We start from the raw sequence: 25115 nt of genomic DNA on the forward strand, positions 1-25115 counted from the left end.
CATTAAGATGAAAATGTATTCGACATCATTTTAGAAATTACCTCTCATGCAGATATTATCTTTTAATTCCAATTAAAAGACAGAAAATCATATTTCTTTACTTTCTTTAGCTTCGGTAATTTTCGTAAATTTTCGACTTCCGAGTCTACCGGTAACTGTTCATGTTTTTCACGCACGAGCGCCTTTGCAAGCAGACCTGTAAAAATAGCTTCAACTCTACAGGGAATGTTCGATTCTAAACGCTTGAGATTAAGTGTTAGGGTTTTTTTTTTCATGTCCACGAAAGTTGTAAGTTTTAATTCAAATGGAGATGCTCATTGACTGGTCAACATAAAATCAGCTATAAAGGTGAGTATTTTACAATGTAGATTCAGTTTATTAAACTTTGTAATTCAATGAAAACATTTCATCAGGTGTGTGCATGCTTTTCTTGACTTGGCGTTACCATTATGAATGCAATAATATATTATATCTGTATACGTACTTATTTATGTTACATCGTTTATATATACGTATCGATATATATACTTTTTGTATCTATGGATTCAAAATTTGATTAAAAAAAAAATACGTCTTTCTACCTATGTAGCTATTAATAGCTACCTAGGTATTTAAACCTACCCAAAGTAGCTATTTTTACCTACTTTTTGCATTACTTGCATTTTGTGACCAAACGGCCGAACGGCGCAACATGGTGAGTACAGTCACACTGATAATGAATACGACAAAATTTTGGCCAAAGAATGATTACTTTGTAAATCAACAATTTTGCATTAATTACTATGCGAAATTGTTAATTTATGAAGTAATCTTTTTTGGCCAAAATTGTGTGGTATTCATCATCAGTGTGACTGTATCAAGAAAGGTGGCACTCACCATGCTGCGCCGTTCGGCCGTTTGGCCACAAAATGCAAGTAATGCAAAAAGTAGGTAAAAATAGCTACTTTGGGTGGGTTTAAATACCTACGTAGCTATTAATAAATTGTGTGGTATTCATCATCAGTGTGACTGTATCAAGAAAGGTGGCACTCACCATGCTGCGCCGTTCGGCCGTTTGGCCACAAAATGCAAGTAATGCAAAAAGTAGGTAAAAATAGCTACTTTGGGTGGGTTTAAATACCTACGTAGCTATTAATAGCTACGAAGGTAGAAATTGTCTTTGGACTGGACCTGTTACTTTTTGCCTTGCAATCATGTTTTATATGTTATCAAAGGTAAGAGGAGATAGAATTTGCTATAGATACCGAAAGGTATAGGTAAATTAAGAAAAACCCACCGCGACAGAGCACTCTTCTAGTTAAAAAAAAAGAAAAAGAAAAAAGGAATATATAAGCCCCCCCCCCCCATTATGCTAACCCACCGACAGTTTCTGTGTCAATGAAGGAAAATTGACGATTGATTCATGTTTTTATGAACATTGATTTAGTGTACATTAATTAATACTTCTGAATGCAAATGGTTATTGACAAAACTTGCACCCCTATTGTAAAGGTCTCTTTATCTTGAAGTCAAAAAAATTGAATTACAGTGTGACTGAATCTAAGAATTATTTTTAGAGCTTTGTGTGTGTATGTGGGGGGGGGGGGGGGGGGTTGCCCACCTAATTCCTAGGTGGAGATTGGTTGGGGGCGCATTGATGATATATAACAAAGATAGGAAATAGGGTATACTAAAATGTTTTCTGACATAGAAATAACATGATTAATTAAACAGCGATTACATTAATATTTTTTCAAAGTAACTCACTTTTAGGAATCTTTTTTTTTTACCTACGAAAATGCGCTCGATTGGCTTTCGTACAATACATATAACTATAACTGTATAAGTTAAATTTGCAAATTAGTCAATAATTGGAGGGGAAAAAAGTGTACACCTAGACGTCCTCACCCTTTAAACGTTTTCACTCATCAACTATAAGCAGTAAAATACAGTTTCAAATGTACATGTAGATAATCGTAAGAGATGTTGAATTAATTTGATATTGGAAAACGGTGGAGCTGCATATATATGTAAAAGTAAGGTTACCTATAGGTATATTTACACGAGAATTCGATAGAAAAACTGATATATTTCTCTTAAGTTTATAATGGTTCAGTTTTTAATTGAAAAAAACTTTGTGAAGTAACGAAAAAAAATTACCTTTGACCCTCTTCAGGAAAACGCATCCCCCTATTTTGTGCATGTTTGTTTTTAATTTTGTTTTATTTGCTTGTGTTTTTTTTTCTTTGCTTGTCACATGTGTCAATAAATTCAAGAAATCCGATTCCTATTCCTTTAATTAGTGTACGTGGACCGACCCCTCTCCCCTTTGAATAATTCTTGGATCCTCTTGGATGTAGACATTCTTGTCTACTGTCTGTCTTTACATCTGTTATCAAGTAATAAGAGAATATAAAAATATAAAATATAATAAATTCCTGTTTTGAAATTATGCTAACATATCAATGAAGGAAAATTTTTTGGACAAACAAAAAAAATTACATATGTGGAGAAAAAAAAAGAAATATGCAAAATGTATCTTGGCAAAGATAATACGCAAGAAATACCTGCGGGATGACTTGTTTGTTTACTTTGTATCCAAATTATTGGTTGATCATGGGGCTAAAAGTAATTTGAGGTGTCAAATTACATCGGGATCGTCATACTGAAACTCCTTTTATTTGGATTTGGCTATGGCGGGAAATGGGGATGAGCAGAAGATCACAGGATGATACATGTGTTTACAGGTGAATCTGTTTTGTACTTTAAGAAGCTCAAGCAAAATGAATTTTTAGCGTTACTACCAGAAGCGCATTTGGGATAGTAAGGTGACGTGCCCAAGGTCCATCACTGTGTGTATCATGTTTGTCTGTCTGTAAACAATTTCACAAAATGCCTTTGTCTATTTATTCTTACATTATTCATATTTCATGTGTCCAAAGTCTGTTGGAATGTCTGTTCATCTGTTTGCCTGTAGACAATTTATAAAATGCTCTCTCTATTTATTCTTACATTTTCATTATTTTCATTTTTCTCATTCAAAACTAATCAAAAGTTTGAAAATACAATGTACATAAATCTTTATAGCTGTTAACCCTCCGTTTTCACTTTAACAATAAAAGGTCACAGTTCTTAAGCACTCAATTTCTATGAAATATTGCTATTGAATTTGTGTAATGTATTCGAAAATGAGAAATCCATAAAAAAAAATCTCCAGTTGCGGAGGGCCTTTGCGACTCTCTGTCAAAGATGTTTATCATTTTTAGCTCACCTGAGCTGAAATATCAAGTGACCTTTTCTGATCACATTTTGTCTGGCATCCATCTGTCCATCTATCTGTCTGTCCGTCTGTAAACTTTTCACATTTTCGACTTCTTCTCAAGAACCACTGGGCCAGTTTTTACCAAACTTGCCACAAAGCATTCTTGGGTGAAGGAGATTCAAGTTTGTTCAAATGAAGGGCCACACCCAGGGTTCAACATTAACGTTAGTCTCAGACTAATACATTTTTATTCGGACTGATAAAATCTGAGGCTAATTAGTCCGAATGGACTAATAAAATTTCTGGAAAAAAATCAATAAATTGCCAATGTTCAATTCTCGACAACTTTCACTAGAAAATGCCGCATACATTTTTAGCTTTCTAGCTTCTTGACAGGGAGTTAGGTAATTCCAAGTCAATTAAGACTGATTGGTATGAAGTTAAACATTTTAGCGATCATGATTTATTTTTACACAAAGACATTTGGATGTAATGTATAGAGAAAAAAATGAGATCGGGAATACAATTGTAGTTCCTGATCTCGAGAATATAAAAGAATCCTGGAATGAAACTTTCACGTAATTGCTTTGTTTATTTCAAAAAAGTACATTGCAATGTTTTATTTTTAAATTAACTGTTATAAAACATTGATTTTTTTTTTGGACGGACTCATAAAATCGCGTGCGGACTAGTAAAAGTAAAGAAGCATTAGTCCGGTCGGACTAAAGCCTAAAAATGTTAATGTTGAACCCTGCACACCCTCTTTCAAGGGGTGATAATTAAAGTTGCATAATGAGTCAAAACCATGTGTTTCTTTTAGGATTGAAACGGTTCACCGCGGTATCGATTCACCGCGGTATATTTTCTCGGTTTGATACACGGTGCAAAATCTCTAATTTTCGGTTCAGTTCATTTTTCAGTCGGGATCATTATTCAGTCGGGTTTGGCATAAGGTAAAACACATTACTCAGTATAAATAAGTATAGAAAACGTAAATTTTTGATGATTGATAGTTTGTATAATAATTTTTGACAGTCAAATAATTCTAATCAATTTCTTCTCATCAATTTGCATTGTGTTATAAAACAGAGAGGTAGGACGTTATACCGATACTACCATACATACCAATATTTCCTGCTAAGAAATGGTTTACGGTACACACACTGAAATATAGGTATGAAACGATACACAAACAACTTACCAAAAAATTGAAATTGAAAGTAAAAAATGGCAACTTGTAAACGAAGTGGAAAATGGGTAGTAAATTTTGTCATTGCTAGCCAGACAAGACAAGTGCTGAAAAATCTTTTGGGTGGACACTGTAAAGGAGTTATGGGTTTGGAAACTAGGGATGTCAGGCTTTAGTTGAATGATAGTCTAGTAATTCTTGAAATTTGATTCAATTTTTTCATGTATTTTTCTCTCTTTGCTTGTTATAGTCTGCTTGTACATTTTATCCAGATGCTATCACCATTATAGTCAGGGAATTTTTTAGGGTCTCTCCGGGGCCGAAATTCGGCCCCATTCCCAATGCTGAAAAGTGCAAGTTTTTCCCAAAATCATACCTAAAAATTCCCAATATGAAAATAAGTATTAAGTTGTAAATTATTAAAATAAAATAATGACAAAAAGGTGTTTATGTTCTCTATGTGCGATGTACGAGCCATCCGAGGACTTCCGAGAAGTTATTCAGAATACTATGGATGTTTGCATGCATACTTTTTAAAGCGGGATCGATGTTTAAAAATTAAAGTCGGGATCCTTATCTAAAAAATAAATGTGCATCATGTCAGTCTCTCCAGTTTGCATAGGACGGTAATTTTCAGGCTGAGTTGAATCACTCTTATTCTTATAAATTCGTCAAACAATACCGATTAACCACTCATCTGGAACAAACCCACTATCAAATGTTATTTTAAAAAACTTCTTACATAAAGGTAAAAAAGATGACAACGTATAAATATGTTCATTTACAATGTTATCATACCCTGCGGCTTTGCCATTTTTAAGCTTCTGAACTTCAACAGCCGCTATTATTTCATACCACTAAAGCTGGTTTAAGCCAGCTTCATACTATAAAAAATAAGAAAAATGATTAAATATTTGACTTTTGCTTGTTTTTTCCTATTTATTTGTATGAAGATATTTTTCCCAATTTCAACCAAATATCGCTATTTTTCCCAATCTTGACGGCCCCTGGAATCAAGGGGTAAAAAAATCCCTGATAGTTCTGGTGAGTGATGTGGCCAATGGGCCTCTGGTTTTAAACCAAGGTCTTTTAAGGCCTAAATTATTATTTTGGACTTATATACTAGGAATATAATAACTTAAGTGGTAATGTCCCACTGAATTGAAGGGAACTTCTTTTAAAGTTGTGCATGATGTAACTTCCTGGATGATGTGTAGTCTGTCAACACATGAAACTCATGCAAATTTTAGGATAGGTATGTTAGGGCGTTTTTTTTTAAAATCTCAAATTTTTGTCCAAGCATTACTGTAAACCAACTTTTATTTGTGTGTGAGAAATATTCGTTTCACGACCTACTTTAACTCACGAATATTAATCGCTGTGAAACATTTATTGTGTCTTGTATTATGGAGAATGTTTCCTCAGTCATGAAAATGAATCATTGCGGATTGATTTAAAAAAAAGATGACGCGAATAATTGTTGGTTTACAGTAATCTTTATTTTCTCTTTTGTTCTGAAATACTTTTTTTTTATGCCCCGCCATGAATATGGCCGGGGCATATAGTGTTTGTCATGTCCGTCTTCCGTCCTTCCGTCCTTCTGTCCTTCCGTCCTTCCGTCTGTCCTTCCGTCACACTTTGCGTTTAGCTCTGTTCAAAGCTCAGTTTCAAAGAAACTATCCAAGATATTTTTATCAAACTTCATATGCTGATAGATATTGATGAGGGCTATGCAACTGCATCAACATTTTTTGACCTTGACCTTTCCTTTGACCTTGACCTCACTTTTCTTAAATTAGTGTTTAGCTCAGTTTTAAAGATACCATTCAAGATAGTGTAATCAAACTTCATATGTTGATACATACTGATGTAAGCTATTCAATTGCATCAACATTTTTTTGACCTTGACCTTTCTTTTGACCTTGACCTCACTTTTCTTAAATTAATGTTTAGCTCTGTTTTAATGAAACCATTCAAGATATTTTTAACAAACTTCATATGCTGATACATACTGATGAGAGCTATTCAACTGCATCAATATTTTTTACCTTGACCTTTCCTTTGACCTTGACCTCACTTTTCTTAAATAAGTTTTTAGCTCAGTTTTAAAGATACCATTCAAGATAGTGTTATCAAACTTCATATGCTGATACATACTGATGAGAGCTATTCAACTGCATCAACATTTTTTTGACCTTGACCTTTCCTTTGACCTTGACCTCACTTTTCTTAAATTAGTGTCAAACTTCATATGCTGATACATACTGATGAGAGCTATTCAACTGCATCAATATTTTATGACCTTGACCTTTCCTTTGACCTTGACCTCACTTTTCTTAAATTAGTGTTTAGCTCAGTTTTAAAGAAACCATTCATAATATTTTCATCAAACTTCATATGCTAATACATACTGATGTAACCTTTTCAACTGCATCAACATTTTTTGACCTTGACCTTTCCTTTGACCTTGACCTCACTTTTCTTAAATTAGTGTCAAACTTCATATGCTGATACATACTGATGAGAGCTATTCAACTGCATCAATATTTTTTGACCTTGACCTTTCCTTTGACCTTGACCTCACTTTTCTTAATTTAGTGTTTAGCTCAGTTTTAAAGAAACCATTCATAATATTTTCATCAAACTTCATATGCTAATACATACTGATGTAACCTTTTCAACTACATCAACATTTTTTGATCTTGACCTTTCCTTTGATCTTGACCTCACCTTTCTTAAATTAGTTTCTGAATCAAACGTCATATGCTGATACATACTGATGTAAGCTATTCAACTGCAGCAATATTTTTTGACCTTGACCTTTCCTTTGACCTTGACCTCACTTTTCTCAATTTGTGTTAAAATGTTGCATTACTAATATACCCTTGGCGGGGCATTCATGTCCTATGGACATATTTCTAGTTATTTTTTAATTTAAATTAATTAAAGCTATACATTTACATATTGTAAAACTATTTTCTTGGTTGAGACCAGCTAGTAGAAAGAGTAATGGGTAACTTTTATTTTGACAACAATTCCTCTGATTTATAGAAATAGTCTCCCCTGTTAAAGATCAACCATGGTGTATATACATTGCCGGATGTCATCTGGTCATCAACAGAGAGTTTTGATACTAGATTTCTACCAGTCACCTCTGTGACCTTTGTTATGTTTAGCAGACAGGTAAGAAAAACAAGAAATTTTTTTTTAGAATAATTGCAATAAAGTAAATAGTAAAACATAGAACATATTTACATGTACAGACTCCCTCGTAAAATGTCACATTTTATACGAAATGATTCTAGAACATTTACATACATCCACATTGTCACACCGTTCACGGTAGCTCAGTCGGTAGAGCGCTCGCTCCGTGATCAGAAGGTTGTGAGTTCGAATCTCAGCCGCGACTGACCTAAGTCGATAAAAAATGGGTAGCAACTGTTCCTTCGCCATGCTCTCGGCACTTTGAAGTGAAAGTTGCGGGTCCTTCGGATGAGACCTTAAAAACCGAGGCCCCGTGTCACGACAGATGTTGGCACGATAAAGATCCCTCACTGCTCAATGGCCCTGAGTGCCGAGTAAAGGTCAAAATTTGAAGCCCTTCACCGGTATATGGTGACGTCTCTATATGAGTGAAAAATTCTCGAATGGGACGTAAAACAACATACAATCAATCAATCAATCCACATTGTCACAGTTGAATAGAATCAGAGCATAATAAAACAATTATTACATGATACACATATTTCAGAATGAATTTCTTCTTAATTTTGGATCAGCTAGTGATTCACTGTGTCACTAGATTTTTTAGCTCACCTCGACGAAGTCGAGATGAGCTTATGCTATACCCCCGGCGTCGGTGTCGTCGTCGGCATTAGCGTCGGCGTCCTGGTTAAAGTTTTAGGAGCAAGTCCCATTCCCAAGTAACTATAAGACCTATCTGGACCAAACTTGCATGGATGATGCATCTAGGGATGGACACTACCACACTTGCTTCGAATGCTGGATCTGACCTAGATTTTCCAGATGAGTGACCAGGTTAAAGTTTTTGGAGCAGGTCCATTCTGAAGTAACTATAAGCCCTACCTGGACCAAACTTGCATGGATGATGCATCTACGGATGGACACTACCACACTTGCTTGGGATGCTGAATCTGACCTAGATTTTCCAGATGAGTGACCAGGTTAAAGTTTTTTGGAGCAGGTCCATTCCCAAGTAACTATAAGCCCTATCTGGACCAAACTTGCATGGATGATGCATCTAGGAATGGACATTACCACACTTGATTCAGATGCTGGATCTGATTTAGATTTTCCACATATGAGACCAGATTTAGATTTTGGAGCAGTCTCATTCCCAAGTGACTATAAGCCCTACCTGGACCAAACTTTCATGGATGATGCATCTAGGGATGTACACTAACAAAACTGCTTCGGATGCTGGATCAGACCTAGATTTTCCACATGAGTGAATTTTAGCAATATTTTAACTAAATTAGCATGGATGATGTATCTAGGGATGAACACTTCCAGACTTTCTTTGGATTCTGAATCTGACTTACATTTTCTAGATGAGTGACCAGGGTAATTTTTTTTTTGGATTAGCTATATAAAATTATGGCCTGTTATGATTAAACTTGCATAGATGGTGCATTTAAGGATGAAACTTCCAGACTTGCTTTGGATGTTGGAACTGACCAAAATTTTCTTGATTAGTAAACAGGTTAAAGTTTTTTGAGCAGGTCTTTTTACAAATAACTGTAAGTCCTACTTAAACCAAACTTGCATGGATATTGATCTTGGGATGTACCCTAACTAGAAAAAAAATATGATTTGAAATTTGCCTTACTTATAGATATCATTCATTGAGGTGAGCTTCGTAATCTTTGATAACCTATGTTTATTGTAGAGCGGATATCTTTTAAAGGTAAATGAAACAATGTCCTGAGCATTTTGAGTTGTATACGGAAATGAGTACATATGAGCTACTTTAATAAGCCTGAAATTATATTTTGAAATTTTTTATGCAAGATAGCGACTGCAGAGTCTATTAAAATTACTTGATCACTAAAATTAACTTCCAATAAAACGGCTTATCTCCCATTGATTATGATGTCGGTAAGACCCAATCGCTGTTCAAAGCTGTGCAGTGTACTTACATATATACAAAAGATCATGTCAAGTTGCAGCGTAATTTAAGAAATAATCATGACTAGAACCTCGTATAATTATACTATGTTCAATCAAGCTTGTATTTGTTTTTTTAAAATCCCATTGCATATATGAAAGATTTTAGAATGTTTTATTTGTGTAATGCTTGTCTCTTCTTCGACAGTCTTCAATCAAGAGAGAGAGAGCAAATGAGAGAAAGGAAAAGAGAAAAAAAAGCGATGGGGGGGGGGGGGAGAGGCGAGCAAGAAAGTGATAGAACCAATTTAATTTAATAAACAGCTGTTGTTAATAATGAAATAATTTATTTACATTACTATACATAGTTTCACTTTCACATACCACGGTTAGTCAAATTTACTTTATACTCATGCGCCACGTGCTATAGTACAATGATAGCATCATGTCTCAATTAAGAATTTAATCAGAAAACTAATCAACAGTATTCTTGTCTTAGAATTTTCAATTGTTAATTATTTGACAGCATCAATATTCATGAATCTTGTGATAGCAAAATTAGGATGATGTCGTTATAAACTCTGGTATTCTATTTCTATATCATTTTTACATCAATCCTTGTGATTCATATTGCAGAAAACGTGCATTCGGAGACACCAACATTTTTTCATTAATTCACGTTGTGTACTCTAATACACCCTGTTGATTTTAAAAAGGGAGGGGGAGGGGGGGGGGTCGTGAGCTGGGAAGAATATGTCACAGCTCTATTTTAGAGAATTTTATAGAAGTTTCAGGCCAAAATTCATAAATTACGCTTTTCTTTGTGGTTTGGTTTGGTTTTGTATGTTGTTTAACGTCCCTCTCGAGAATTTTTCACTCATATGGAGACGCCTTCTTTGTGGTAAATTATACAATTTAACTTGGAATGAAAAACCATGTTTTCGTTATACACATTAATAACATCATGTATCTATAAGCTCAGTATTCCAGCTGCAACTTATCTCTTAAACTTATTTGTGTATCCTAATGGCACAGACAATTGTATTCATACCCGAGTAACAAAGCACTTCCCGGGTATGGATGTACTTTGGGTTCTACAAAATGAATGTAGGACCAGCTGTTTTTTGCCTTAGTTAAATCTAACAATTTTGCAGAATTTGTTTTCTCAAGAAGTAAATTCATGATTAAGAAAATGACTTGATGTAATTGATACTTTTTAAAGGACTGACATTCAGTGAAATTGTGTTATGTGTAATTTTAAGATTATATAAATTTCTTTACTCTTCAAACTTAGTTTTATAACTCTACAGTGTATGAGGAAAAATTAAAGGAAAAGATACACACTCAGTAAAACAGATGATATCCATTTATTTGTTTTCAGCAAAATAAACACCCAGAAAATAGTCATTTACCCATTCTTACCATTTAATTAACTACATTGATAGACTTTGTAAATGTCCGATTATAATCGTTGATTAGTTAGTTACAGTAACCTGATCATCCATTATGAAATTCTTACCAATTCCCATCACTAGCTCTTATGTATGTTATCAATAAGAAATTATTCCATCAAAGAAATGAAAAACTAGAAATATGTCCATAGGACATGAATGCCCCGCCGAGGGTATATTAGAAATGCAATATTTTAACACAAATTGAGAAAAGTGAGGTCAAGATCAAAGGAAAGGTCAAGGTGAAAAAATATTGATGCAGTTGAATAGCTTACATCAGTATGTATCAGCATATGAAGTTTGACACTAATTTAAGAAAAGTGAGGTCAAGGTCAAGGGAAAGGTCAAGGTCAAAAATTGTTGATGCAGTTGAAAAGGTTACATCAGTATGTATCAGCATATGAAGTTTGATAAAAATATTATGAATGGTTTCTTTAAAACTGAGCTAAACACTGATTTGAAAAAAGTGAGGTCAAGGTCAAAGGAAAGGTCAAGGTGAAAAAATATTGATGCAGTTGAATAGCTTACATCAGTATGTATCAGCATATGAAGTTTGACACTAATTTAAGAAAAGTGAGGTCAAGGTCAAAGGAAAGGTCAAGGTCAAAAATTGTTGATGCAGTTGAAAAGGTTACATCAGTATGTATCAGCATATGAAGTTTGATAAAAATATTATGAATGGTTTCTTTAAAACTGAGCTAAACACTGATTTGAAAAAAGTGAGGTCAAGGTCAAAGGAAAGGTCAAGGTGAAAAAATATTGATGCAGTTGAATAGCTCTCATCAGTATGTATCAGCATATGAAGTTTGAGGTCAAAGGAAAGGTCAAGGTCAAAACATGTTGATGCAGTTGAATAGTTCTCATCAGTATGTATCAGCATTTGAAGTTTGATAACACTACCTTGAATGGTATCTTTAAAACTGAGCTAAACACTAATTTAAGAAAAGTGAGGTCAAGGTCAAAGGAAAGGTCAAGGTCAAAACATGTTGATGCAGTTGAATAGTTCTCCTCAGTATGTATCAGCATTTGAAGTTTGATAAGGCCAACATTTTTTTATATCCTGTTTTACGGGAGCGCCGACCCTAATTTGGGCTAAGATGAAATAAAAATAAAAGTCTCTAATTCAAGTTTTATTTTTATTTCTCCCGCCGATAGTTTATTTATAGTCACTGAAAAAATAAAAGAAATATAAATAAACTTTTCACATTCTTTCAAAATGCTATTTGTCATTGGCAGAGGTAAATATATTTATCCAATCACAGTATTCGAAGTGTCACTGCACAGCATAGCGCCAAAATGTCAGAATCGGAGGGTTTCATATATTTTTAAAGTCATTTAAAAAAGTGACATGTCAATGTCATATATTAGAAAAAGTATAATTTTCAGATTAACTTTTAATGAAAGATTGAATGAAATAGACGAAACAGTAATCTTGATCAAATGTCATGCAGAGGGCCATGTGGAAATTAAGGTTCTGTCATGTCAACCGCTTGTTTTGAAAGGTTTTGAGTATGTATTATCTTTGACAGTTGCTTCAATACATTGAAATACGTCTTGAAGATTTTTTTAAACTTAATTTTAAGACAATAGTGTTTTCTCTTACAATTAAGGACAGAACAGAACACTGTAGAACTGATAGAAAGTGGCGTGACTGAGGAAATTCGAGTCACAACTTTCACCCGTTTTAATGACAAATATTGGAATTCAAAATTACTTACGAAAATATATGTTTGATTGATACAAGACATTATTTCCTTTTTTATCATTTTATGGAATTTTGCATGCTATATAACAAATTAATGCACATCAGCTATTAATAACAGCTGATATAGTGTATAATTATGTCTCTTGTTTAGTAAAACAGCATTTTTACCACTAGGGAAAAGTATAGTTGTAAATGATACGCCCTTACAAATATTATTTAAATTCAAGACCTGCCTCCTTTTTTTCATTCAAAAGTTGTGGATTATAGAACCAGTTTCAACCACTAAATTTTTGAATTCTGCAGTAAACAGAATATTGTCATGTGCATTTTACATATGTATACTATGGGAAAGATGTACATATTTTCTACAATTATGTTGAAAGTTAGCATGCTCAGAAAGAAAAATATAAGGATAAAAAGAGATCAAACCTACTACACATTGAGGAAGTTTGAATGTGTTTTCAATAGAGAGATTGGGGTACTTTTTTCCACCTACATATGTATTAATTTGAATTGCATTGCAAAAATATTATACAACTTTTCTTTTTATCATGTCTCACGTGCAATTCTGTGAATTAATTTATTTTAGCTGATCCATTGAATGTCTCACTGTATTTTTGCCATAACTTTGCCAGAGCTAGTCCAAAATCCTCAGATCTTGTAACTTGCTGAATACCGAAAAATAAAAGATTCTAAAAAGTTTATGAGGGGTGTGACCGTGTGACATAAGTCCTATAAGTTTTACTGTGGTGACACTATGATACATGTATTTGACGACAGAGAAGACTATAGATTTGTATGTTTGATTTTCATTAATATTAGAAACTGCAAGCTGTTCATACTAGAAATGCACCCCATGCCCCAAATATCTAAGAGAAAATTAAATTTAAAATAGTTCATTGATACATTAACGTACCAATTTTGTGTTTTGTACACATAAGTTTTTCATATAACCCTTTTTAGCTCACCTGAGCCGAAGGCTCAAGTGAGCTTTTCTGATCAAAATTTGTCCGTTGTCTGTCGTCGGCGGCGGCGTCGTCGGCGTCGTTGTTGTCGTAAACTTTTCACATTTTCATCTTCTTCTCCAGAACTACTGGGCCAATTTCAATCAAACTTGGCACAAAGTATCCTTGGGTGAAGGGGTTTCAAGTTTGTTCAAATGAAGGGCCACGCCCTCCTCCAAGGGGAGATAATTACGAAATAGCAAAAAATTAATGGCATTATTGAAAAATCTTCTTCTCAAGAACCAGTGGGCCAGGAAAGATGAAACTCATGTGGAATTATTTTCAGGTAGTGTAGATTCAAGTTTGTTCAAATCATGACCCCCGGGGATAGGGTGGGGCCACAATGGACGATCAAAGTTTTACATAGGAATATATAGGAAAAATCTTCAAAAATCTTCTTCTCAAGAACAGCAAAGCTATGATTGGTCATATTTATATGGAAGCATCCTCAGGTGGTGTAGATTCAATTTTGTTCAAATCATGACCCCCGGGGGTAGGGTGGGGCCACAATGGACGATCAATGTTTAACATAGGTGTACATAGGAAAAATCTTCAAAAATCTTCTTCTCAAGAACAGCAAAGCTATGATTGGTCATATTTATTTGGAAGCATCCTCATATAGTGTAGATTCAAGTTTGTACAAATCTTGACCCCCGGGGATAGGGTGGGTCCACAATGGACGATCAAAGTTTTACATAGGAATATATAGGAAAAATCTTCAAAAATCTTCTTCTCAAGAACAGCAAAGCTATGATTGGTCATATTTATATGGAAGCATCCTCAGGTGGTGTAGATTCAAGTTTGTTCAAATCATGACCCTCGGGGGTAGGGTGGGGCCAAAATGGACGATCAGTTTAACATACATGTAGGTGTACATAGGAAAAATCTTCAAAAATCTTCTTCTCAAGAACAGCAAAGCTATGATTGGTCATATTTATTTGGAAGCATCCTCAGGTGGTGTAGATTCAAGTTTGTTCAAATCATGACCCCCGGGGGTTGGGTGGGGCCACATTGGACGATCAAAGTTTTACATAGTAATATATAGGAAAAATCTTCAAAAATCTTCTTCTCAAGAACAGCAAAGCTATGATTGGTCATATTTATATGGAAGCATCCTCAGGTGGTGTAGATTCAAGTTTGTTCAAATCATGACCCCCGGGGGTAGGGCGGGGCCACAATGAATGATCAAAGTTTTACATAGGAATATATAGGAAAAATCTTTAAAAATCTCAAGAACAGCAGAGCCACGGTTTGTCATATTTATACGGAAGCATCTTCATATAGTGTAGATTCAAGTTTGTTCAAATCATGACCCCCCCCCCCCCCCACTCCCTTTTTAGGGATAGGTTGGGACCACTTATGCATTTAAGCTTTTCAATACTAAACTGATTTTTCCTTTTTCCTAGCCACAGTGCTCAGGTGAGCGATGTGGCCCTTGGGCCTCTTGTTTCCTAACAAATTAAGGTCATAGAAAAAAAATTCCATCCTTAATTAAAAATAAAAATTTTCATTGCATTTTTTCATTTTATTTTTATTTTTCTGACCGACTGCTTAAATTTCAAGCTTTTATTTTTATTTTTATTTCTACCCCCCGACTCAAATTTTTGAAAAAAAATTCCCGTAAAACAGAAAATAAAAAAATGTTGGCCTAACACTACCTTGAATGGTATCTTTAAAACTGAGCTAAACACTAATTTAAGAAAAGTGAGGTCAAGGTCAAAAGAAAGGTCAAGGTCAAAAAAAGTTGATGCAGTTGCATAGCTCTCATCAATATCTATCAGCATATGAAGTTTGATAAAAATATCTTGGATAGTTTCTTTGAAACTGAGCTTTGAACAGAGCTAAACGCAAAGTGTGACGGAAGGACAAATTGATTTGTTGATAAAGAATTGGTTTTTACACTGCCTGATATATTTAAAAAAAAATAGAACTAAGAAATCTTTGCTTGATACAGGTACATGCATTTGGGGGGCTAAGACAGAATTCTCTCTCTCTCTCTCTCTCTCTCTCTCTGTGTATAATTTGTTTATATATACGTATGACAGCATATTACTAAAATATTATTTACTGAAATTCAAATATATCACAAATAATATGAATGCCTCTTTGTATCCTCTTGTCCACATTCATGATGGGGAGGGGGGGGGGGGGTGTCAAAAGTAGAAGTCTCACTGCTAAAAAATCGTTAAAAAAAAATGTCACATAAAATATAATTGCATGAACATTTTAGAATACCTGTGTATTTATGTAACACAGCCACAGACCTTTGTAAAATATTTTAAATTGTGATTTTTCTATTATTATACGCGCGTCTTTAGACGGGACGTATTATGTTATGGTGTTGACATGTCCGTCTGTCTGTCCGTCTGTCTGTCTGTTAGCTTTTCTCGTGTCCGGCTCATAACTTTAATACTATTAGGCCTAGGATTATCAAACTTTGTCAGCTAATACTTCTTGGGTAGAAGGTGTGTTGCGCACTAAAAGTAGGTCGCTCTGACTTTTAATTAAGATGCTATGGCCAAATATGGAAAAATCCTGTCCGGCTCATAACTAGAAAATTATTAGACTTAGAATCATCAAACTTGGCCAATTTATGCATCTTAGGTAGAAGGTGTGTTGCGACCTATTTCAAGGTCACTGTGACCTTTAATTTAAGTGAAATTTAAAAATAAAACTGTCTTTTCCCTGTTGGATTAAATAGTTAGCTAGCCTAACTTGAATTTGGTGAACAGTAATTAAAACTTCTTTGATATTGTATAATAAATTAATTTGATATTGTATGATAAACTAATTGATATTGTATAATATAATTAAAACTAATTATACTGGGGGGGGGGGGGTTGGAATCAGCATGCCCATTGTCTGTATGAATTGCAGATTAAAACCAGTCTGACATTAAATCTAAAAATAATCAAGTATTCAAAAAAAATGTTTTAATTATGGTAGATAGTCCCTACAAATCTAAGAGTAATGCAGGAACCTTATTAAAAATATTGCATCAAGATTACACAAGTTTTTTTCTTTTTATAAATGTTTGTAACAAATTAAAAAAAAAAAATCTTTGTTTTCAAATTTAATATCAGAATGACATAAATATGCATTTTTATTGCACTACAAAGCAGATAGTGTGTATAGATCCATTCATCCATTGGGAGTAATGACTGTACATGCATCCAGTTAAAGATTAATTAATGAGTTCAGTGTAGGAAGGCTAGCTGTCTCAATCATTTCTGTTAGAGGATCTCTGATTAAGGTCTTACGCAAGGAAATAGCCAATCAAAATGAACTTAGTCAATTGTAGTTCTATATATATAGAGACAATTTCTTTTTCTTTTTTCATTTTCGGCAACTTTTTTTAGGTCTACAGTTTTAATTTTGGACTCATGTACTAGGAATATCATATTTTTAGCAGAATTGTGCCACTGAATTACAGGGAACTCTTTTTTTAGATGTGCATGATGCAACTTCCTGGATGGTGTGTAGGCTGTTTGTCAACATGTGAAACCCACGTGTATTTCAGGGTAGGTATGTTTACACTCAATTTTCTTTCTTAAAAGCCGCATAAGGCGTATTTTTTCTGATCTCAAATTTTTGTCTCAGCATTAATCTTTATTTTCTCTTTCATGAATTATCTGCTGAGAGTCTAATTAATTAATTAATTTAATTAAAGCTACATAGTAACATATAGTGAAATTATTTCCTTGTGTGAGACCTAAAGAGGAACAGGTAACTCTCATTTTGACTACAATTTCTTTGATTTCAGGAGTAGTCTCCCCTTTTAAAGATAAAAAATGGCGGATATACAATGCGGCATGCAGTCTGGTCATCAACGGAGAGTTTCAACACCCATATACCCGTATTTCTACCAATCACCTCTGTAACCTTTGTTGTGTTCATCAGACAGGTAAGAAAAACAAGATTATTAATTAAAATAATTTTAATTAGATGAATAATTAAGAATAAAACATATTTACATGCACAGACTCCCTCGTATAAGAAAATGTCACATTTTACATATGCAATTATACATCATTTACATATCCACATTTTCCCAATTTACACAGTTGAATAGATTCAGTGCATAATAATACATAGCAACAATTATTACATGTAAGTCAATTCACAAAATATTTATTACATACAAATTTTATACATTTAAATTAAATACACAGCATCAATGCCCCCCCCCCCCCCCTTTTACAATCTTACAACCTCCTTTTTAATTTTGGATCTGTTAGTGATTTACAGTAAGTGTCTTTAGATTTTTTATCGTACAGCTGATATCTTTTAGATCTATAGTATTTTCTTTGAGATTTATATTTTAACAGTTTTTGTTTCATTTTAAAGTAATTTTGCCTATTTTGTTGTTGTTTTAGATGATGGACAACTCTACTTCCTTTTACAACAGGTGCCCCTACAGATTCACAAAGTTCCAATGTTGAGTTTCCATGACCCCTATTCAGTGAGTGCACAACTTTATGTATTCTACTTTCAAAATTTCTACTACTTGTAATACATTTTGGATTTGATTTTAAATATGCCCTATTCACAGATTCAGATTTTTGTGTACAAGTATGAATTTTAATTCTGTCAAGATTACTTGGTCCTAAAGTCAAATTTATACAGTCTTTTAACAAACATTTGTCATCTTCTGTCATGTTTAATTCAAAGTCACTAGGCAACACTGAAGATTTCCACTTATTGCTTTTCAGTCCACGACAGGAAAAGGAATGAAGTTGACAGGACTTTCCGCACTGTCCTTGGTAGCAGCTTATGATGGAACCAACAGCAGTAGACATAGCCCGCTTCATCAAAGGTAAGTCTCCGGAGTAGTGTTTGTAGCAATTCTCGTACTCTGTCCTGCATCGAAGCTTCAAGTCTAAGGCAAATCTTCTCTGCATGGATTCTCTTATGGCTTTGGTTCTTCCCGGAAACATGTGACTGCTGAATGGAGCCTTCGCTGTCTGTTTTCTTTGAGAGTCAAAGAAGTGACGCAAGTCTTTAAGGTTTTCAATCACATGTCCTTGTTTTACAGATGTGCCAGATGCAGCGGCACTGTCTCCATCACTGGTGAAATGGGAAATGACGAGTGGACGGTCATCACTTTGTAACTCCCTGATACAGTTTGCAGCCCATCTCTTCTCATCTCCAATGGTGGTCTCCGGAGGAATGGTTGCAGTGCAGTCTTCGTGTCCTGGGCAGGTAACTTCCTTTCCTTTGCTTCGTAGGTGTGTGCCTTTCTTGCATAGTTTGTTCCCACAGAACACTGCCAGAACATTTTTCCTCTGAGTTACATTTTCACTTACGGTATAAGTCACTTGGGTGGCAGCTTGGAATGGGGTTTTTCCAATGGCATTAAAGGTGGCATTATTATACCGAGCATCTCCTTCCGCTCTGATAGGGGTATCAGGAAGTCCACATTTTTCATTAAGTTCTTGAATGTTCTGCCTTATTTTCTTCGTGCTGTTTTTATTTACTTTGGTGATAATTTTCCCCACTTTGTTGCAGGTCTGTTGCATGTTGGCGGCTGATGCTGGTTCAATATTTGCACCAAGAAGCATACCACGCATACCCTCTGTTGTAAGACTAGTACCCAGATGACCGACAGCCATGGCCACATTTAGCTGTGCAGCTCTTCGGCCCCTTCCAGATCTCCTCACCTCTTCGTAAAGCTTTTCTCGGTGACTGGTATAGTGGCACTTCTTACATCGGATGGAAAGGATCCATGCCAGGCCTCGTTTTTCCTCCCCATGCTGATTCCAGTCCAGTGAACCGTCACAGTCTGGAAACTTATGTGAGTGTTCTTTAAATGCATGGTTCCACAATTTAGCAGTCTTTTCTTGGTGAAGTACTTTGTATAATTTTGAATTCGGGTCATCTGACACAGCTTCCATGTAGGAGTCTACAGGCTGGACTTCACTTGGCCCGGGTCGCAAAATCTTCATCTCACTGCTTCGGCTCTTGGCATCTGTAACTGCGAACATTCCATTTTCCTGTGGCTGTACAATGTCCCGAAACTCTTCTTTACTTAGTCTTCTTATGGGAACTAGAAATTGGACTGGGCTGGTGGTCCCTGTATTCTTCTGGCCTTTGTTGTGAGGAACACTTCCTTTTTTGTATTGATGTTGATGCAACCATTTTGGTCCCTTTTTTGGCATGATTATTATTTAACTGTACACTTGTAGACTTTTTCTAGTAATATATGCTATTGTATGTGGTGCACATTTTTAAGTATTGTAAACTTTTGTGTTGTTTATTTATTTTAGAGCTGCCTGGTCTTCTAAGAGAAACTCCATTCTTTGATGACTGATGGAAAAGCCTCATCACCCCCCACTGCTAAAGAACCCCTTATCTTAATCGCCAGCCATTAATCAGTGATCACTGTTATCAAAGCTCCAAGGTACATTATTGAAGTCTCTTTTGACACCATTTTTTCCAGTCTCTGACTTTGTTTTAGAATTAAGATTTTCAATTTTTTGCTAATTAATTCCTTATAAATCAGTAAACTTCCTGTTGTTTAGGTAATTAGAGCTTATTAATTAGAGATGAAAAAACTTTAAAGCAGATAGCCAAAAACCCCAACATTTCAGCTTGCATTTCATTCCAAATTTTTTTCTCAATAATTAACTCATAAGATTTTTTTTAAGTTTTGAAATTAATATACTGTAGATGAATTTGTATAGAAATTTAGCCTAAAATTCAATAATCTGTTAGGAAGAGTTATCTCCTATTTTTCATCCCTTAAGGACAAAGATAAATTTTGATGCACTGGTATATGAAAGATAAATAATTAAGAGACATTTTATGCAAATTTCATTTAATTTCATTAACTTTTAGTTGTCTTAAAGGTCTTACGCAAGGAAATAGCCAATCAAAATGAACTTAGTCAATTGTAGTTCTATATATATAGAGACAATTTCTTTTTCTTTTTTCATTTTCGGCAACTTTTTTTAGGTCTACAGTTTTAATTTTGGACTCATGTACTAGGAATATCGTATTTTTAGCAGAATTGTGCCACTGAATTACAGGGAACTCTTTTTTTAGATGCGCATGATGCAACTTCCTGGATGGTGTGTAAGCTGTTTGTCAACATGTGAAACCCACGTGTATTTCAGGGTAGGTATGTTTACACTCAATTTTCTTTCTGTCTCACAAATCTGAAAGGTGGAAGGGGGGGGGGGGGCTGCAGATGGGCATTTGTCAAGCTTTAACACAAGTTGTGTTACACAACCAGTTGAAGATCTATAATGTTATATATGTTATAATTAATGCCTACACCACAGAAGATGTATAAACAAATATTACGAGGAATGCAAAAATCATTGAAATCTTTGTGTCAAGGTTGACATGATTTTCTTGCACTCTAAACTGTTTATGACAATTGAACAATATTTGACGGGCGTATCATGCTGTGGCGGGGCACTTTATTTTACATGGAATCACCTCCTTATGGAAACACACATATCCTTGTAATTTCTCTACTTTGACTACAGAATTTTGTATTAATATCGATGTGTAACAGCAATAAATCTTTTGTGACTAAACAGCTTAATTTAAACATAATGTATATGTGCTGAAAATATTGTAAGAAACACAATTAATAGGCGTACTTAATGTGCATTTTCTCATGATAATGTGGAAACATTTATTTATTTAATGATTTATTTATTTATTTAATTATTTGTTCTGGAAGTGTTTAGAACCATTTTTAACATAGTATGCTAATGTTGGCACTCCAAAATTAATTTATTTACGAGATGTATTGATGTTTTTGCACCTAACAATAGAATAAAGAAGAATGCATGCAATGCAAGGCAAAGATCAGAGACATTCCGAATAAATCGTTTATCTTGCATTCACAGATCATTCACTGTTCATTTTGTGCTCGAATTTTTTGTCCGTTTGCCTTCTGCGTTTGCTCACTGTTCACCGACCGTTCACCAAATTGCGTTCAGCATTCACACATCGTTCAGCGTTTGTTCAGCGTTCATTCACCGTTCGCTCTGCATTCATTCACCATTCGCTCTGCGTTCGCTCACCGTTCAAGTGAGAAAGTAGAACATCTGAGGGACTGTACTGATGAGAGCTATTCAACTGCTTCAACATTTTCTGACCTTGACAATTCCTTTGACCTTGGCTCACTTTTCTTAAATTAGCGTCAAACTTCATATGCTGATACATACTGATATAAAGTATTCAACTGCATCAATATTTTTTGACCTTGACCTTTCCTTTGACCTTTGACCTTACTTTTTAGCTCACCTGAGCTGAAAGCTCAAGTGAGCTTTTCTGATCACATTTTGTCTGTAGTCCGTCTGTCTGTCTGTCCGTCTGTCCGTCCGTCTGTAAACTTTTCACATTTTCGACTTCTTCTCCAGAACCACTGGGCCAATTTCAACCAAACTTGCCACAAAGCATCCTTGGGTGAAGGGGATTCAAGTGTTCAAATGAAGGGCCACGCCCTCTTCCAAGGGGAGATAATTAAGAATTGGTGAAAATTTGGTGTCATCTTTTAAAAATCTTCTTCTCAAGAACCATTGAGCCAGAAAAGCTTATACTTCTGTGAAACCTTCATTACATAGTGTAGATTCAAGTTTGTTCAAATCGTGACCCCCGGGGGTAGGGTGGGGCCACAATGGGGGATCAAAGTTATACATAGGAATATATAGGGAAAATCTTTAATAATCTTCTTCTCAAGAACAACAAAGCCACAATTAGTCATATTGATATGGAATCATCCTCAGGTAGTGTAGATTTAAGTTTGATCAAATCATGACCCCCGGGAGAAGGGTGGGGCCACAATGGGGGATCAAAGTTTTGTATAGGAATATATAGAAAAAAAATCTTCTTCTCAAGAACATCAGAGTCACAATTAGTCATATTGATATGGAATCATCCTCAGGTAGTGTAGGTTCAATTTTGTTCAAATCATGACCCCCGGGGGTAGGGTGGGGCCACAATGGGGATCAAAGTTTTACATAGGAATATTTAGGGAAAATCTTAAAAAATCTTCTTCTCAAGAACAACAGAGCCACAATTAGTCATATTGATATGGAATCATCCTCAGGTAGTGTAGATTCAAGTTTGTTCAAATCATGACCCCTGGGGGTAGGGTGGGGCCACAAGGAGGGATCAAAGTTTTGTATAGGAATATATAGAAAAGAAATCTTCTTCTCAAGAACAACAGAATCACAATTAGTCATATTGATATGGAATCATCCTCAAGTAGTGTAGATTCAAGTTTGTTCAAATCATGACCCCCGGGGGTAGTGTGGGGCCACAATGGGGGATCAAAGTTTTACATAGAAATATATAGGGAAAATCTTTAAAAATCTTCTTCTCAAGAACAACAAAGCCACAATTAGTCATATTGATATGGAATCATCTTCAAGTAGTGTAGCTTCAAATTTGTTCAAATCATGACCCCCGGGAGAAGGGTGGGGCCACAATGGGGGATCAAAGTTTAACATAGGAATATATAGGGAAAATCTTTAAAAATCTTCTTTTCAAGAACAAGAAAGCCACAATTAGTCATATTGATATGGAATCTTCCCCAAATATTGTAGATTCAAGCTAGTTTAAGGCATCCTCCAGTGGTAGGGTGGGGCCATAATGGGGGATCAAAGTTTTACAATAGAACATATACAGGAAATATCTTTAAAAATCTTCTTCAATCTCAAGAACAACAAAGCCATGATCAGTCATATTGATATGGAAGCATCCTCAGGTAGTGTACAATCAAGTTTGTTCAAATATCCCCCCCCCCAGGGTAGGGTGTTAGACATATTTAAAATTCTGTTTTAAAGAACAGCAAAATCATGATTAGTTATATGAAGATAGAAGCATCCTCAGAAGGTTTATATTCAATTTCATTCAAAACATGGCACCTTGGGGTAGGTTATGCCTAGAACAGGCGATCAAGCTTTATATATGAATATATAGGAGAAATATAGGAGATGAAATCTGCTGACGAAGAACAGCAGGGCCATATTGACTCAGGTGAGCGTTGTGGCCCATGGGCCTCTTGTCTCAATTTGTGTTTAACTCAGGTTTTAAAGAAAACATTGTATTTTTTTTATTAAACTTCATATGCTAATATATACTGATGTAACCTTTTCCACTGCATCAACATTTTTTTACCTTTCCTTTGACCTTAACTTCATTTACTTTAAATTAGTGTTTAGCTCAGTTTTAAATAAACCATTCAAAATATTTTTATCAAACTTAAATATGCTGATATGTATTTGTGAGAAGTATTCAACTGTATCAAAAACATTTGACCTTGAACTTTCCTTTGACCTTGACCTCACTTTTCTTAGGTTTGCATTTCGCTTAATTTAAAAGAAACCATTTAAGATATATTTATGTAAGTTTATGCACTTATACATAATTTGGTGAGAATTTATCATCTATATCCAACTTTTTAGATTTCAATTTCAATTTTAAAGAAACTATTCAAGATATTCTCATCAAATTTCATACACTAATACAAATTTACATGTTGCATTACTAATATACCCTCAGCGGGCATTCATGTCCTATGTACATATTTCTAGTTCTTTCTCCATATACAAACTCTCTAGTTCTTCCACCCTTGTCTTTTTTACTTAAACAGGGGACACCAATTCTCTGAATAAGCTTGTCATCCATTAAAGGCAAAAATAAAATCTGGTGCACTAGTATATGAAGAATTTGTTTATATAATAAGTTGAGGGGATTTTTTTTTCAGGTGTGCATGATGCAAGTTCTTGGATTGTGTGTAGTCTGTGAAATTCACATTTATTCTAGGGTAAGTATGTTTAATGTCAATTTTTTCTCCAATCTACTTTGTTGTTTGAGCATTAATCTTTATTAGGTCACCTGAGTCAGTCAGGTGACCTATTGCTATCCGTTCTCGTCCGTCGGCATGCGTCGTGCGTTAACATTTGAACATTTTTAGCTTCTTCTCTGAAACCGCTTAACCAATTTCAACCAAATTTGGCATATAGCATCTATGGGTGAAGGGGAACAAAAATTGTGAATTTCATGGTCCCTGCCCCCTTGGGGCCTGAGGGGTGGGGCTAAAACCACCAAAATTCATGCAATCTTTAAAAATCTTCTTCTTTACTCCTGGACATCAAGCAGTCAAACTGTTGGCATGATTGTAATAAGCATTGAGCCCTCTACCAAAATTGTGAAATTCATGGCCCCAGGGTCAGGGGTTCTGGCCCCAGGGTGGGGCTATATAGATCATGTAGTGAAAGTGTATTATTTCTTTGAAAATCTTCTTCTCTGCTCCTGGGTATTAAATAAGGTAACTAAGTACATAGTTATGAAGAGCAAGAGTGCCTCTTCCAAAATTGTGAAATTCATGGCCCCAGGCTCAGGGGTTCTGGTGTTAGTGCGGGGCTCTATAGAT

At 35.0% G+C, this 25115-nt stretch overlaps 1 long non-coding RNA gene and 1 pseudogene across 1 annotated transcript in view; both read left to right on the forward strand.

The window, feature by feature from the left end:
• Positions 1 to 262: 262 nt before the first annotated feature.
• Positions 263 to 25115, forward strand: part of LOC133191020 (uncharacterized) — a 70836-nt gene continuing 45983 nt past the window's right edge. The window contains exons 1-2 of the long non-coding RNA XR_009721653.1: positions 263 to 348; positions 24447 to 24506. This is a non-coding gene — a long non-coding RNA (uncharacterized LOC133191020). The remainder of the gene's footprint in view (positions 349 to 24446; positions 24507 to 25115) is intronic.
• LOC133191019 (uncharacterized) lies at positions 16863 to 19219 on the forward strand (annotated as a pseudogene).

Source organism: Saccostrea echinata, unplaced genomic scaffold (genome assembly GCF_033153115.1).
Source record: "Saccostrea echinata isolate AGI-Se365-2 ecotype Australia unplaced genomic scaffold, CSIRO_AGI_Sech_v1 ptg000023l, whole genome shotgun sequence".
Classification (NCBI taxonomy): domain Eukaryota; kingdom Metazoa; phylum Mollusca; class Bivalvia; order Ostreida; family Ostreidae; genus Saccostrea; species Saccostrea echinata.